This window comes from Lissotriton helveticus, chromosome 1_1 (genome assembly GCF_964261635.1).
Source record: "Lissotriton helveticus chromosome 1_1, aLisHel1.1, whole genome shotgun sequence".
NCBI lineage: Eukaryota > Metazoa > Chordata > Amphibia > Caudata > Salamandridae > Lissotriton > Lissotriton helveticus.
In genome coordinates this window covers 1,878,923,875-1,878,938,161 of record NC_136057.1, presented here as the reverse complement: position 1 = coordinate 1,878,938,161, position 14,287 = coordinate 1,878,923,875, and the positions used below count along the sequence as shown (strand labels likewise).

The window sequence follows — 14,287 nt, the reverse complement described above, 5'->3', positions numbered from 1 at the left end:
ACCTACGAGACATTTTTTGCCCCCCCCCTCCCCCACATCCCAAAAAAATGCTGGCTGATGCCGCTGTCCTGGGGTTTTTCATACCCTTTAATGCACGGCGGCAGTTCAGAGCCTCGGAAAATAAGCTGGAAATCCACTATTTAGAGTGGGTTTCATTTCGAATTCCCTGCCACCGTGTGATATCGGCTCCTCGCCGGACGACCGTGTGATGGGAGCAGATTATCGTGTGTCACGAGGTGGCACCATGTGAGTCAGTAGGTAGGCAGTAGGCGTGCACAGTGTCAAACTGGTGGAAAAGCCACGAGGGGCATTTCGCTGCACAGATGTATTCTGCACGGAGTGACAGAGGATCCCTACTTTAAAGTGTAACAGAGCAATTTAACACCAGAGCGCGCATGTGCAGAGTCTCGCGACAAAAACAGAAGCACATTTCAGCAAGACGTCAAAGCTCCTGCAGCTGCCACCTTTTGGTCAAAAATTCGAATCCCGGAAAGGACCACTCAACCTGCCCTGCTTCCGACGTGAGCCTCATCTGAGCAGCGGGAGCATCTACTATTTTGAAAGCGCGTAGAAAGGGCAAAAATGCCAAACGAAGAGCTATGTAATAAAACAAGTTTTGTGTCGCCAACCTAGTTAGCCATAATTGATAATGCTGCCATCTAGTGGTCTTTTTCTGCAGCGGCTTCTTCGTGTAAAACAAATGAACGTATATGTTTTTATATATATTTTTTTTTATATCGCGAATTTGGTCGCTTTAAAGATCTCTACATGAACACCTGATTACTCCACACAAGGTCAGAATCTTTTTTTCAGCAGGCGGAGATTACGTGATTTTACCCATAATCACAAGATGTTGAGCCCATGGCGGGATTCGAACTTGCGTCTCCGCTTCCAAATTTGGCAGCTCTGACAGTTAGACCACATCTCCCTTAACTAAGCTTCAAGTGGTTGAATTGCACAATGTGAAACTGGAAAATCAAGCCTCTATTCCAGCTCTCCTGGTTGACCAAACTGTGTGATCCTCAGCAAATACATCATTTTACAACGCCTCTTTACGTTCCTAATCATATGAGAGCGCCTTCAAATACCGAAGTTCATAATGTACACTGTCCAAAAACCTCTCTTGCATTTGATTAAATTGCTTATAATGTTGTTAAACCTATAATAAGAATCCAGGCCACATACAAGGGACACAATACAACAGATTTGCTTTCTAGTTCACTAATAGCATTTTTATCAGGGTGGGCACAGGAATGTTTCCAAGTAAAAACTCTGTTTGTAAATACTTCCCAACACATAATCTGATGTACTAACTTGAAACGTTCCTGTGTGTTAAAGGAACACACTATTTTGAAGATGCATCCTATTTTATCGTGATGTTTGTAGCATGATCTATATGCCAAATATTTTAAAAATTAGGCCCATGTGCGGGGCTCGTAGCACCACAGTTGACCCTTGGCTCGGCTCTCCCAGGTCATTTGTTGGCTTGCCCCCCCACTATTCAGGAACACACCTAGGGATGGTAGGTTAAGCTTTTCAGTCAGGCAGGAGCTGTCTCCAGTACTCTACTTGGAAGAGCGGCACTGTCAGAAGGAGGTGCGAATCTGAGGGCCCAACCATGGTAGTTTCTGGAGGACTTAATCCCGATGAACCTAAGCCAGAATTTAAAAAAAACGTAACATGTTATTTTCAAAACAAGCTGCTGGCATTTGGGTTGCTGACTGAAGCCCATACCTCAGAAATACAGTCACATATTTCAAGACCAACCTCTGAGCTCTGTACGCACTTTTAAGGGTGAAAAGGTATAACCTGGGAGCCCGAGGTAGATGGCGTGCCTGCTGTCTAGAAGGAACTAAAGAAAAGCATTTAGTCACACCTCGTGTCGAAAGGAAAAACAGACTTTGATGATGCTAGTCTGGCTCGAAGCCAAAAACTTTGGTGGCACCTTTGATTAGAGGGTTTATTGACTGTCGGGAAAGAACCACAACGCCCAAGCAGTGCTTGAAATGGAGAAATTGAAGTGCTTGTACTCTGTACCAAAGTACCTGCTTGTTTCTGAGAAGTGGAGATCCCCTCCAATTAAAAGTATCAGGTTTTTCTTGAGAAGTGCAGGTACTCTCCCTCTCAAAATACAAAAGTGCCGGTACTCAGTACCATTTGAAACCAAAGAGAGGGTTTGGGCTCAATGCAGTAAAGTCAAGCCTCACTTAGCTATATCACAAAACAATTACCAGTACTGCAATATTACTCTAGAACAACTATAATAACATAGTGAAACAAAACACCATATTTTCAAGACTTCTTTTTCTGTCTGATTTAAATATTTATATTTTTGTTTTTTATTTTTCAAAAACACATTTTCATTATTTATATGACATCACCACATTTATATACATTTCTTGGTATTTACTATTTTAACACAACCTACAGAAAATCAAAACTAACATTTGTTCCCTCCTCTCACACCTTCCATACCAACATTCATCCAGACTCACTAGTCTCTCACACTTCCTATTTACACAATATACATTTTTCTTCATTTATACAAACAAATTTGCTTTAGACTTAAAAGCAACCTTGGGATAATTTTTCAAGTTTAGAAAGTTTAACACTTTATGGAGGTTCCTAAGGCTGCATAGAGGGCTGGTCTACGCGCTTCGAACACCCTTATTAGGGGGTGTTCTTATCAGGACCACATATCTGAAAAAGACAGGGAAGGTGCTTTTAGATTGACTGCTGGGAGTGTACTGTTATTGTGTATAGTACCTAAACAAGCAAGTAGTTGTAACCTGGTTGTAAGTGTAGAGTGGCAAACTTAGGTTTCTTTTCCTTTTCCTTTTGATTTTTCCAGAGTCCCTTTTTCCCTCGATTGACACAAGGCAGAGGTAAGATAGACCAGCTTTTAGATATGCGATAACAGTACACTCCCAGCAGTCAATCTAAAGGTTCGAAAGAATGCACAGAAAACTGAGTCGCCTATAGCCATAATGGAAACCAAGAGCAGCCCTGGCAAAAGACAGGTCTGGAACCATCTTCTGGAATGTATTGAGGGGATGCAGAAGAGCAACAACCTGTGTACAACTTGGAGAAGCAGCAATAAGAAAGATTGAGCGAACTTGCCAACAATTGCTGCAACAGCCCCCAATTTCTGACAATGCAGACAGACGAAACTCTACTCCAATCTCCAGCATAGGTATTCTCCCCACCTGATGGTCACACTGCTTATCCCCTGCAAGTACTACACCCAAGGCAGCTTCAATCCTACACACTGTGCACCTAAACCATGTTCAATGTATCCAGTTTTATAGTTTGTGTTAATTGTCCTCAAAAAGAAACTTTTGTTCTGTAGGACAACTGACCTACCTGCTCAATATAAACAACTGTATTTAATACTAGGGTCAAGTCCAGCATCAGCTCAACATCCTGTGATTCTGGGTGAATCATTAACTCGCTCCAAAAAATAAAACCAACTCAACTAAAATAAAAATACATTTTATCTTGCGTAATGTAACTGGTGCTCGTGTACATTGCACCGGTGCCTTTGGGCTGAGTACACACTAGATAGAATTACAACAAGAAAAATAACAAAAAATAACCTCCAGATTTCATTGAGACTAACCAGATCGCGATCCATGAAAATGATAATCCGGAAATGTGGGCCCGTTTTTTGGGAGCGCCTGGGCTTAATTGTGATCCCAATCTGACTCTGGGAAGAAGCAATTGTTCAAAAGAAATCCTCATTAAGACAGCTTATGATACAGTGTGACAACTGAAGGCTCATTCCAGTGGGTTTACCACTCTAAATGGATGTCATGCGAGCGCTGGAGGTGCTTACCTATACTTTTGTGATGAATGTTAAGAATTAATAATGACAATCATTAAGGAACAGGATATCCAAGTCTGTGCTCTCCTGACCGCTATTGCTATTTTAAACTGGCTGGAGATAACCAAACTAGAAAGGGAGGGCTTAATTTGGGGAGGGGAAGAAAAATCCTTGGTCAGAGTAAGGTAAGGCTAGTTGAAGCGTCTGAAGCAGTGGTAGAGCTGGGTAGTGGGAAGAGCTATCTGCATGGAAGAGGTCAGCGTTGGAAGATAAAGGGAGTAGCTCAGACCTACACTAAAATGAGAGGGGAGGTAGAGCTAGGCTTTGGAGCGATGAGAGAAGCAAGATCTCGAGGTGGGGGGTATGAGGGTGGGGAAGTGTGTTGTGTCAGGGTAATACTTTTAAACTCTAATATGGCACCCCAGTCACCTGCCAAGGGGTACCTACGGAGTCCCAGGCATTTTTCCTTGCGTATGGCTTTGCTTTCAGCCTAGCTCGTTTTATAGTAGCCCAGCGCCAAGCTTACACTGAGAGGGGAATTCAGTCCTTCCAATTTATGGTAATAGTTCACTTGACCAGAAGTAGGATAAGATTAACAAACCGACAAGCGACCCTGTTTTTGCTTTTTTTGGGTCTTCTATGGATGGCTACGGTGAGGACTACTCAATCAAGAAGGACAGACTCCTCAATAGTAATGCAAACACCATAGCAGGAGAATGATAGCTGTAAAGCATGCATCAGATGTCGCCGACCTCATCCTGAGTCATAAGTCAGACCTAGCGATCTTGACTGAATCTTGGCTCAAGGAATCCACATCGCCCTATCTAGACCTCTTAGTCCCGCCCAACTATAACATCGTAAGGATGGACAGGCACTAAAAAAAAACGGGGTGGCATTGCCTGTATCTACCGCTCTAAACTCCTTGTTACGGAACTGCCGGTGTGCCACACAGACTCCTGCGAATACCTCGCACTCTCCATCTCCAACAACACTTCACAGCTGTTCAAACTCCACATCTTTTACCACCCTCCAGGCAAGAACAACACCTTTACGGACCTCCTCATGGAAATCATTACAGCCAAGGATTCTCCAAACTCCAATGACATTTTCCTTGGCGACTAACTTGCATTGGAACGATCCTAAGGACCCTCAGGTCAATGCCATCAGAGACTTCTTGGCCGATCAAGCCCGTATCCAAGCCTGCTCCCTCCCCACTCATTCGAAAGGCACCACTCTAGACTGGATCATCGCTAAGGAATCAGCAGTCAAACTTATCTCTATTGACCCTTGTGATTGGTCTGACCACCACGCCATCACCTCCTTCCTCCTGCCCAGCACCCACAAAACATGGACACCTCAATCCGTGATTCCCAAACGATGGGTTAGAGACAACAAGAACCTTGATCACGAGAAACTGGCAGCGCGTTGTGAGTCCGACCTCCCCCCACCCCCAGTGCACCTCGGTCGACAACCTAGCTGATCATTACTCCTCAACCATATCCGACATTCTCAATGACCTGGAACCAGTAAAATTAAAAAGAACCCAGATCAAAGACAGAAATCCATGGTTCAGCGGATCCCTAAACAAGGAGAGGAGATCCCTTCGACAGACTGAACGAAACTGGAAACAAAACCCCGTAGCAGCACATCTAAAACTTCTCCGGCAGGCCAGAAATGCCTACAATAAGAAAATCCTCAACACTTAAAAAATTTTCTTCAGAACTGAACTGGAGAATGCCAAAAATCAAGCTGTTCGATATTGGTCAAACACAAAATCAACAAACTAGCGAAAACCTCCAAAGAAACACCTAAACCTCTAATATTAAGCGAGGAATTTCCTTGCGTCTTCTGCGACAAAACCTCTGCCCTAGGAAATGAACTTAAATCCGCAACTCACCACCAAAATCAAAATCTGCCGGCTCCACCTCTTCTCTCATAGTTGCCCTCCCAAATCTCACCCAAAAACCTAGGGCACTGGTCCAACTTTAAAATCTATGCCAAACACTCTATCACAAGAATTTTTTGCCTCCTTAAAACCGAACAATTTCTTTAGTGATCCTCCCCCCTTTACATGTCTAGCTGCCGCCTCTCTTACTGGACCTCAATAATCAACGCCTCCCTCCTACAGGGCTCCATTCCCGATTCGCTCAAGGCTGGCCAAGTTGTCCGCATCCTAAAAAAACCCACCCTGGACCCTGCCTCCGCTTAGAACTATAGACCCATATCCAACATCCCACTCCTAGCCAAAGTGCTGGAACAATGTGTGCAACAGCAGCTAAGCCTACACATCAACAACTTTCACCTTCTAGATGACTTCCAATCAGGGTTCAGACCTGGACACAGCACGGAAACCACCCTCCTCCACATTGTGGACGACGCCCTCCAAGCCCTCGATCTAGGCAAAACCTGTCTCCTAATCCTCCTAGACCTTTCCTCTGCCTTTGATATGGTTAACCACGAAATTCTCCTAGAATGCCTCAAACTCAGGATGGGGTTGGATGGCACCGTCCTTGAATGGTTTAGATCCTTCCTCCAAAACCGCTCACAGAGTCTCCTCATCAACAGTGTTCTTTCCGCCCCCTCTCCGGTTACGGTTGGAGTCCCCCAAGGATCAACCCTCTCCCCTACACTCTTCAACCTTTACCTTGAACCTCTCACCGTGGTGCTACGTGCCGCCAACATCTCCTACCTTATGTACGCCGACGATACACAGATCTACATAAAAATCTTATCCCCTAAGGACATTTCCTCCCTGAACGAGGCCCTGAAGCTGAAAGTCCATTGGCTCAAAGCCAACCAGCTTAAACTCTATGCAAAAAAAAAAAAGAATTTCTTCTGATCTCCCTACCCAAACCCAATCCAGACATCCAGGAATGGATCAAGACCATCACAGCATTAACTGCCCTCCTACCATTGTTGACTCAACTAAATCCTTGGAATAACCCTTGACGGCAGCATGAACATGCATGGATATATAAACTTGATGGCCAAAACGGCTAGATTCCACCTGAGTTACCCAAGAAACTTAAAACCCTTCCTCGATGTGTCCGACCTTAAAACGGCAACCCAGAAACTAGTCATTTCCAGACTAGAATATGGATGCTCTACTCTCGCAGGGCTACCCAAGAACTCTCTGGCCCCATTGAAAACCTGCCTCAACACCGCCGCCAGACTCCTAACTGGCCCACATCACTCCCCACCTCAAAGTTCTGAACTGGTTTCCCCTAGAGGCCAGAATCCAATTTAAACTGGCCTGCATTACTCACAAAGCTCTTTACTCCAATTCCCCTACATTTCTTGCACAAAAACTCGTGGTATCCGGAGGAGCCAGAAACTCCCGATCTGCCAAAGACATGTTGCTGCAACCAGCACGCTTCCGGAAGAAAAAAAAACTATAATCGGGCCTTCTCTGGGGCTGCACCAAGAATTTGGAACTCTCTCCCACCCGCCATCAGAAGACTTCCGTTCTTGGCACACTTCAAGAAGGAGACCAAAACTTTCTTAAAGGGAAAATACCTTGTCTAATGAATACTTTACAATCACCTCATCGACATGTTCCACCCTCCACCTCGGCATTATCCACGGCCTCTACGGATGATATCTATTCTGCACTCCTGGGCAACCCCACAAGAGCTGAGACTGCGTGCCTTCTTGTATAATATATATAGCGGTTTTAATTTTGATCCCACATGTAGCTTGGACTTTAGACTGCATGCTTTTCCTGTATAATGTATCCCCTATCTTTACCAATTTGATCCCTCCCGTCCTTACGCTTTGCATACCACCCCTTAATCCTGTAAAGCGCTCGGATACCCTCACGGGTCTGGTTCACGCTCTATAAAACTATAAAATAAATAAATAATGATCCACCTAACAGCAAATAGCATGAGGTGAGAGAATAATACTCCTCTGGGTGGAGCAAAAGCCCACTCTATGCATATCTGAAAGAATTGGTAACAATAGGTCCTGAAAACTAAACATTAAAACAAGATGCCACAAAAAGACAAACACTGAACATTGGAGCCATTAACCTGAGGCACAAAAGGCCGCTGTTGTTTTTTTACGTTAAAGAGATATAGAGGCCTTAACAAAACAATTCTGCAGCCTTTTAAGAGGGAAGTCACAAAAGACGAGAAGACATTTTGCTCTCAAACTTAAGGATGGTGCTTCAAATTAAAGTTCTAGAAACACTTTCAAGAATTTTTATTTTTTTAAAGTTCTTTGTCTCTGTTAAAGTTCTTTTATGGCAGGGAAAGTAACTAATGATGACATCTGGACTTTTTTGGGTCCAGGACAAACCAGGACTGGTCATGGGGATGTCACCGCAGTCTACAGATGTTTAGGAGGCAGTGATGTGCCGTACTAAGCTTAGAAAGAGACTGTACTCCTATTTTCCTCATAGCATAGGTTTGCGCCTGCTGGCCTAAACCCCTCAGTCTCAGCACTCATACAGATTCAGTCAGGTTATGTCAGGAGCTGGCAAGTTTTTCTTTTTGCACTGTTGGCTCCTTCGACTATGTGAGGGTTAGAGAGACATCCTCTGACACCGAGGCTCAGAGAGACACCCTGTGACTGCTGCAGTCTTCTCATTATGCACAGAGGAGTGTTTCTTTGCAGGCAGATCAGTGATCTACAAAAAGCCAAGAACACCCTCGGTAAGAAAGGCTTGTAAACACTGTTCAAAAGTGGTTCACCGGGGCGTGGTCTGGCCACACAGGAAGATGGCCGCCTGTTAATGGAGCTCCGCCGAGGGACGGACCCCTGACGAGCCTCTACGACTCACCTGCTCGTGTGGGGCGTTCCTTTGGCGATGGCGGAGCTCCGCACATAGTGAGGATCCCGGCGGTGTCCTTGTCTTCCAGCTCGCGTCTTCAGCGTACATGGCAGCAGAGTTGCGGTGAGGCGGCCGGCTCCACCAGCATGCGCCTCGGGAGTCGCGCGCTTTTGTGACCGCGCTTCTCCTCAGCCGAGGCGGCGCCCGTATTACTTCAGAGCCGCGCCTCTTCAGTGACAAGGCCGCGCCTCCTCAGACAGTAGGGACGCTTCCAAAGTGCTACCAGCTGCCTTCCTACCTTGTTCTCCAATACTATTGTGCACAGACAACAGCGCCCTCCTCAGGCTCTTCAGATGTTGGTTTACCTCACAAGCTGCATTTGATGTTTTTGAATGAAAAAGACACCAAAATAGAAATGAATGGAAAACTAACGGCCTGGCACCATGACAGCGTGTTTATTTAATTAACTGTGCACATGTGTCCAGCGGCTTTATTTTTCCTAGTGGAAATACTACTGCCTGACTTGTCAATTTTCACGCTCCTTTTTCCAGATGGAAATAAATAGTGACTATTATACGAAAGAGCAGTATTCCTGGTATTGGCAGACTTAAATGTAGGAGTACTGGTTCATTTCTCCTTCTCATTTTCACCACTTGGTAATGGTACTTGTGTTCAGCTGTTTTATGCACCATCAGTGAGATTTGTGTCAGATTGACTTGACCTTCTCAGTTTTCTTGCCCCTGCTCTCAATATAGTACCTTTACTAGTTACATTATTGTAGGGAGAGACAGATGGAACAGATTAATGGCTCATTTTTCATTTGTAGTCGCTATTTTATACTGTAAGCTCATGTACTTTGTTCCTTTATTGCAGCCATTTACTGTATTTACACAGTTGCCTATGAGGTAGTTTTATGCACGCTAGCCTGGATACTCTGCTATCTCATTGATTTTGTGGCATAATAATTTTTCCTTTTCAGGAATCACTTGTCTGCTGGTCGCATTGCTTATTTTCTTGCTGGGTACACCTCTTGTCCTATTGCTATTTACTACATTCCTGATTTCACTATTGCCTCATACTCCAATATTTTCTCTATTCGATACTGTAAACCATCCTTGACACGTCATACGACCATGTCTAACAATACAAATGGAAGTCGGGGTCCTAAACAGCCACTTTTCAATGAAGTGGTAAAACAATCTTCTTCTGTGGCAGTCAAAGGTAATGGTTCTACGTCATCTCCTTCATCGCAAGTTGCAATGCCTTCAAGCGATAAATCCTTATCTGACACTATGCAACGTATTTTGCAAGAACTCTCTGGGGTCAACCGACGGTTAGAGGGTCTGGATATTGCCATGACTTCATTAACTGCAGAAACTAAATCTATCAAGGCAGAACTTACTACGTTCCACTCCAGGATTGATCTTATTGACTCTAAAATAATGGACATAGAAGGTCGTCTGGATTCTGTTCAGAGTTCAGACCAAGACTTACTTTTTCTACACAGCAAAATCATCGACTTGGAAGATCGTAGTCGAAGGGACAATATCCGTTTTTTGGGGTTTCCAGAAAATGTTGAGAAACAAGATAAAAAGTCCTTTCTTTGTGATGCCCTCCCCACTATGACTGGGATTTCTTTTACTCCTCCTCTTGAGCTCCAACGTGCTCACAGGTTGGGCCCACCGCGTTCTGGATCTTCGGCAAGACCTAGACCAATTATTGCTTGCTTCCTTCGACATGAACAGACCAGATAGATTCTCTCATTGGCTCGTACTCATGGTCCCTTTCTGTTTCAGGGTGATACCATACATGTGGCTGCAGACTTCTCTAAGGAAACGAATGAACGACGGAAGGCGTTTCTCTCCATGAGACCCCAATTGCGTCAAATGGACATTAAATATGGTTTATTTGAGCCTGCTCGTTTTCGTATTACTAGGAATGGGGAATCCAAAGACTTTTACGATCCTGCACTTCTACAGCAGTTTTTGAACAGTATTAGGTCTGATGATATGGACACGCAGTCTTCTCCCTCTGCTCACTCTTCTCAGTCCAAATCCTCCTCTGCGAATCCTTCCACATCTCAACCGTATCTCTCTCCTGAATCTAGACAACGTGGCAGAGACCCCAATCGTCTGACTCACTCTCAGGATGGCAAGGAATCTGCTCTGCATTCTGTCTCTTCTCACACTAATACGCAGCAAAGAAACAAATCCAGATCGCCCCTTAAGATGCCTTCTGATGCGGACTGATTTTGTTTTTGCTGCCTTACTATTTCCTTACTTTTTCTCATTCTATCATTGTATGACACTGTTTACTGTTCATAATGTTTTCACTGCTTGCTTTGTTCATATGATATAATGGGATCGACCTTTCTTAGTGTCCCAAGTAGTACTTTGTACCCTATTGTTCTTCTATAATTACTAATACTGTGATTTATAGTTTGCAGTTCTTTAATTATTACAGGGGGGGGTTTGCTTATTATATACTATAAGAATGTTCTTTGTTCCACAAGAGATCTTTTTCTCCTCCTGTTCGTTATCCTTTCTATGGTGTTGTTCTATTACTCCGCTTCTCGTCATTTATTTCATGTATTAACTACTTTGGTTTTATATGATATTCTTTGTTTTATTGTTTTTCTCTCTTTTCAATGTGCTTGTTCAATTTTCTTTTGTATCTTCTCTGTAGTATGACTTTAGGAGGCCCTTACTTCTCTTCTTTTACCTTCTATGACAATATTGGTATGTTCCTCATCACCTGTTTTCTCTTCCTTAGACATGTTTTCTCTTTTTTACCTATCATGCTCTTCTTGTCTAGGTTTTATTCCAACGATGTGTTGTTCGTCTTTATGATGTGCCTATCCTTGTTCTCTGTTTCATGTTGTGGATCATGCCTCCTTGTTCTTTTACGCTTTGTACTTGTTGGTTGTATCCCTCAGAGTATTTATTTGATTTTCATTCTTTTCCTCTTCTTCCCATGTAATCTTTAGGATGCTGGGGGTTTACATATGTTGGTTACTTTTCTTATTCCATTTTGTGACAGACTTCTGTGGAGACATTCAGGAGTTGGCCCAGATTTTTATGATGATATTTTCTTGTTTTACGCTTTATGTATTTCATGTCACAATTTATCCTTTAGGTCCCCATCCTTCTTTACTCGAAGGGGGTCCAGCTCCCTCTGGCGTTGCTCTAAGTGCACCCAGACCCGCAGTTAACAGTCCAGGTTACTCTTTTTCCCCTATTTTCCTTACTTACTTTTCCTTTTCCTTCTTTTCTTCTCTTTCTTCCTCCCAGAGTAGCATTTCTCTTTTTTCTCTCTGCTTCTCCTCATCTATTGTTAACTCAATCCTAATATCATGTCACCTACCCATCCGTTATCTGTGGTTTCTTGGAATGTTCATGGCCTCACCCATTGCATAAAACGTAAAAAAGTTCTTTCCTATTTACATTCTAAGCATGTGGATGTGGCTCTATTACAGGAGACTCATTTGGATGATATTGAGTCTAGTAAGCTCAGCAGAGATTGGGTGGGTAAAGTCATTCATAGTTCAGTCTCTAAACCTGATCCCACCAATCCTAATCCTCTTCGTAAATGCGGAGTCGCCATTCTTTTTCGGAAGTCACTTCCTTTCACAATTTTAAAGACATGGTCGGATCCGGAAGGTCGCTATATTTTTGTTAAATTGAAACTTGCCAATCCCTTCCTTTGTCTTGGCTCTGTATACGCTCCGCTTGGCTCCAAAAAACAATTTTTTCTTCGACTAAATCGTCTTCTTACGGAAATAAATGCTTCTCAATTTCTAATTGGTGGTGATTGGAACTTGGCACTGGATCCTGCTCTTGACAGAACGGGTTGCATTGACACTATTAATGCTTCTGACAGAGCCATTTTCGGTGACATTCTTGCTGACACTGGTCTTGTTGACCATTGGAGATTAAGTCATCCACAGGATAAGGAATATACGTTTTTTTCTTCTACTCACGGTACGTTTTCACGTCTTGATTACTTTCTTCTTTCGCAAGATTCAGTCCGACTGGTTACTGATTCTAAGATTTTGGAAGCAGCTATTTCTGATCATTCTCCTGTCCTCTTGTCGCTGGATTTGGGTCTTATGAATCCGGGGCGCAAATTGTGGCATTTGAATATCAACAAATATAAAACACCAGCAGGTAAACTTCTTTTGCAATCCCACTTACATGAGTATCTTCTCAATAATGCAGATTCGGTTTCCTCTAAACGTACAGTTTGGGAAGCTGCTAAGGCAACCATTAGAGGCCAGCTTATGCGGGATGCTGCTCTGTATAATAAAAAGAACGCTGCCAAGCAGACTAAACTGGAAAAAGATATTCGCCGACTCTCTCAATTATATATTTCGCAACCATCTCTTCAAAACCGAAAGTTATTAGAACAGGCGCGTATGTCTCTCAATACTCTTTTTACTTCTAAGGCGGAGTATGCTTTACAAAAAATGAAAGGCCGTCATTATGAACAAGGAGAAAAAGCTGGCCGGTTATTGGCTGCGCAGTTACGCCAAAGAGAGGCCGCTATGGCGATCCCAGCAATCAGATCAACTGGTGGTGATATCCTCACTCGGCCACAGGAGATAGTTAAGGAGTTGGCCTCATTTTATAGATCTTTATACTCCCCAGGCACTCAGGTAGATAAGATAGTGATGTCTCGATTTCTGGATGGGGTTCATCTTCCGCGGCTCTCCGATGATGGCAGGGCTCTACTCGAGGGACCTATCACGAAGGAGGAGATTTCTTCAGCTGTCTCTTCCTTACCGTATCATAAAGCTCCGGGCGATGATGGTTTTCCTCCTGAATTTTTTAAATGGACTGGTCAATCTATGCTTGATACTCTTCATGCCGCTTTTGAGGAAGCAGTGGGGGAGTCCTCTCTGGGTTCTATCTCTAACAAAGCACTCATAGCAGTCTTGCCAAAACCCGGCAAGGACCCTCTATTGTGTAGTAGTTATCGCCCCATATCTCTTTTAAATACTGATGTTAAACTTCTTGCCAGCATTCTAGCTTCACGACTTCGCAAGATTTTGCCTTCCTTAATCCATAATTCTCAAGTAGGTTTTGTTCCCGGTCGTTCCTCCCGCAATCATTTACGTACTCTCTCCCATGCCCTATGGTCCGCTAAAAATCTTACAGATGATGCCCTCCTTCTTTCTTTAGATGCTGAAAAAGCATTTGACCGTATTGAGTGGGAATACCTCTTTACCATAATGCAAAAATTTGGATTAGGTGATCAATTCATAGCCAAAGTGCGTCTACTTTACGACAACCCATCAGCCCAAGTTAACTGTGGAGGTTTTCTCTCTACTCCATTTCCTATTCGGCAGGGTACCCGTCAAGGCTGTCCGCTATCCCCTCTTCTTTTCCTTTTGGCTATGGAACCTCTGGCTGCTGCAATTCGTCAATCGGCTGATGTGGTGGGTGTTCCTCTTCCAATTGCTCATTCCAAAATCTATTTATATGCGGACGATATTCTTCTTACACTTCCTAATCTTCCGCGATCTCTCCCTGCTCTTCTCCGGATCATTGAGGACTTCTCTTCTTTTTCTGGATATAAGATCCACTGGGACAAAAGCGAAGCCTTACCTATGTCCTTAGGTACTAAACAAGATGCAATCTCTGGTTTTCCATTTCACTGGCAACCTTATAGACTTAAGTACTTGGGAATTC

At 43.6% G+C, this 14,287-nt stretch overlaps 1 protein-coding gene across 4 annotated transcripts in view; it reads right to left on the bottom strand.

The window, feature by feature from the left end:
* Positions 1 to 14,287, bottom strand: part of RASAL2 (RAS protein activator like 2) — a 770,134-nt gene that overhangs the window by 431,931 nt on the left and 323,916 nt on the right. The window lies entirely within an intron of this gene.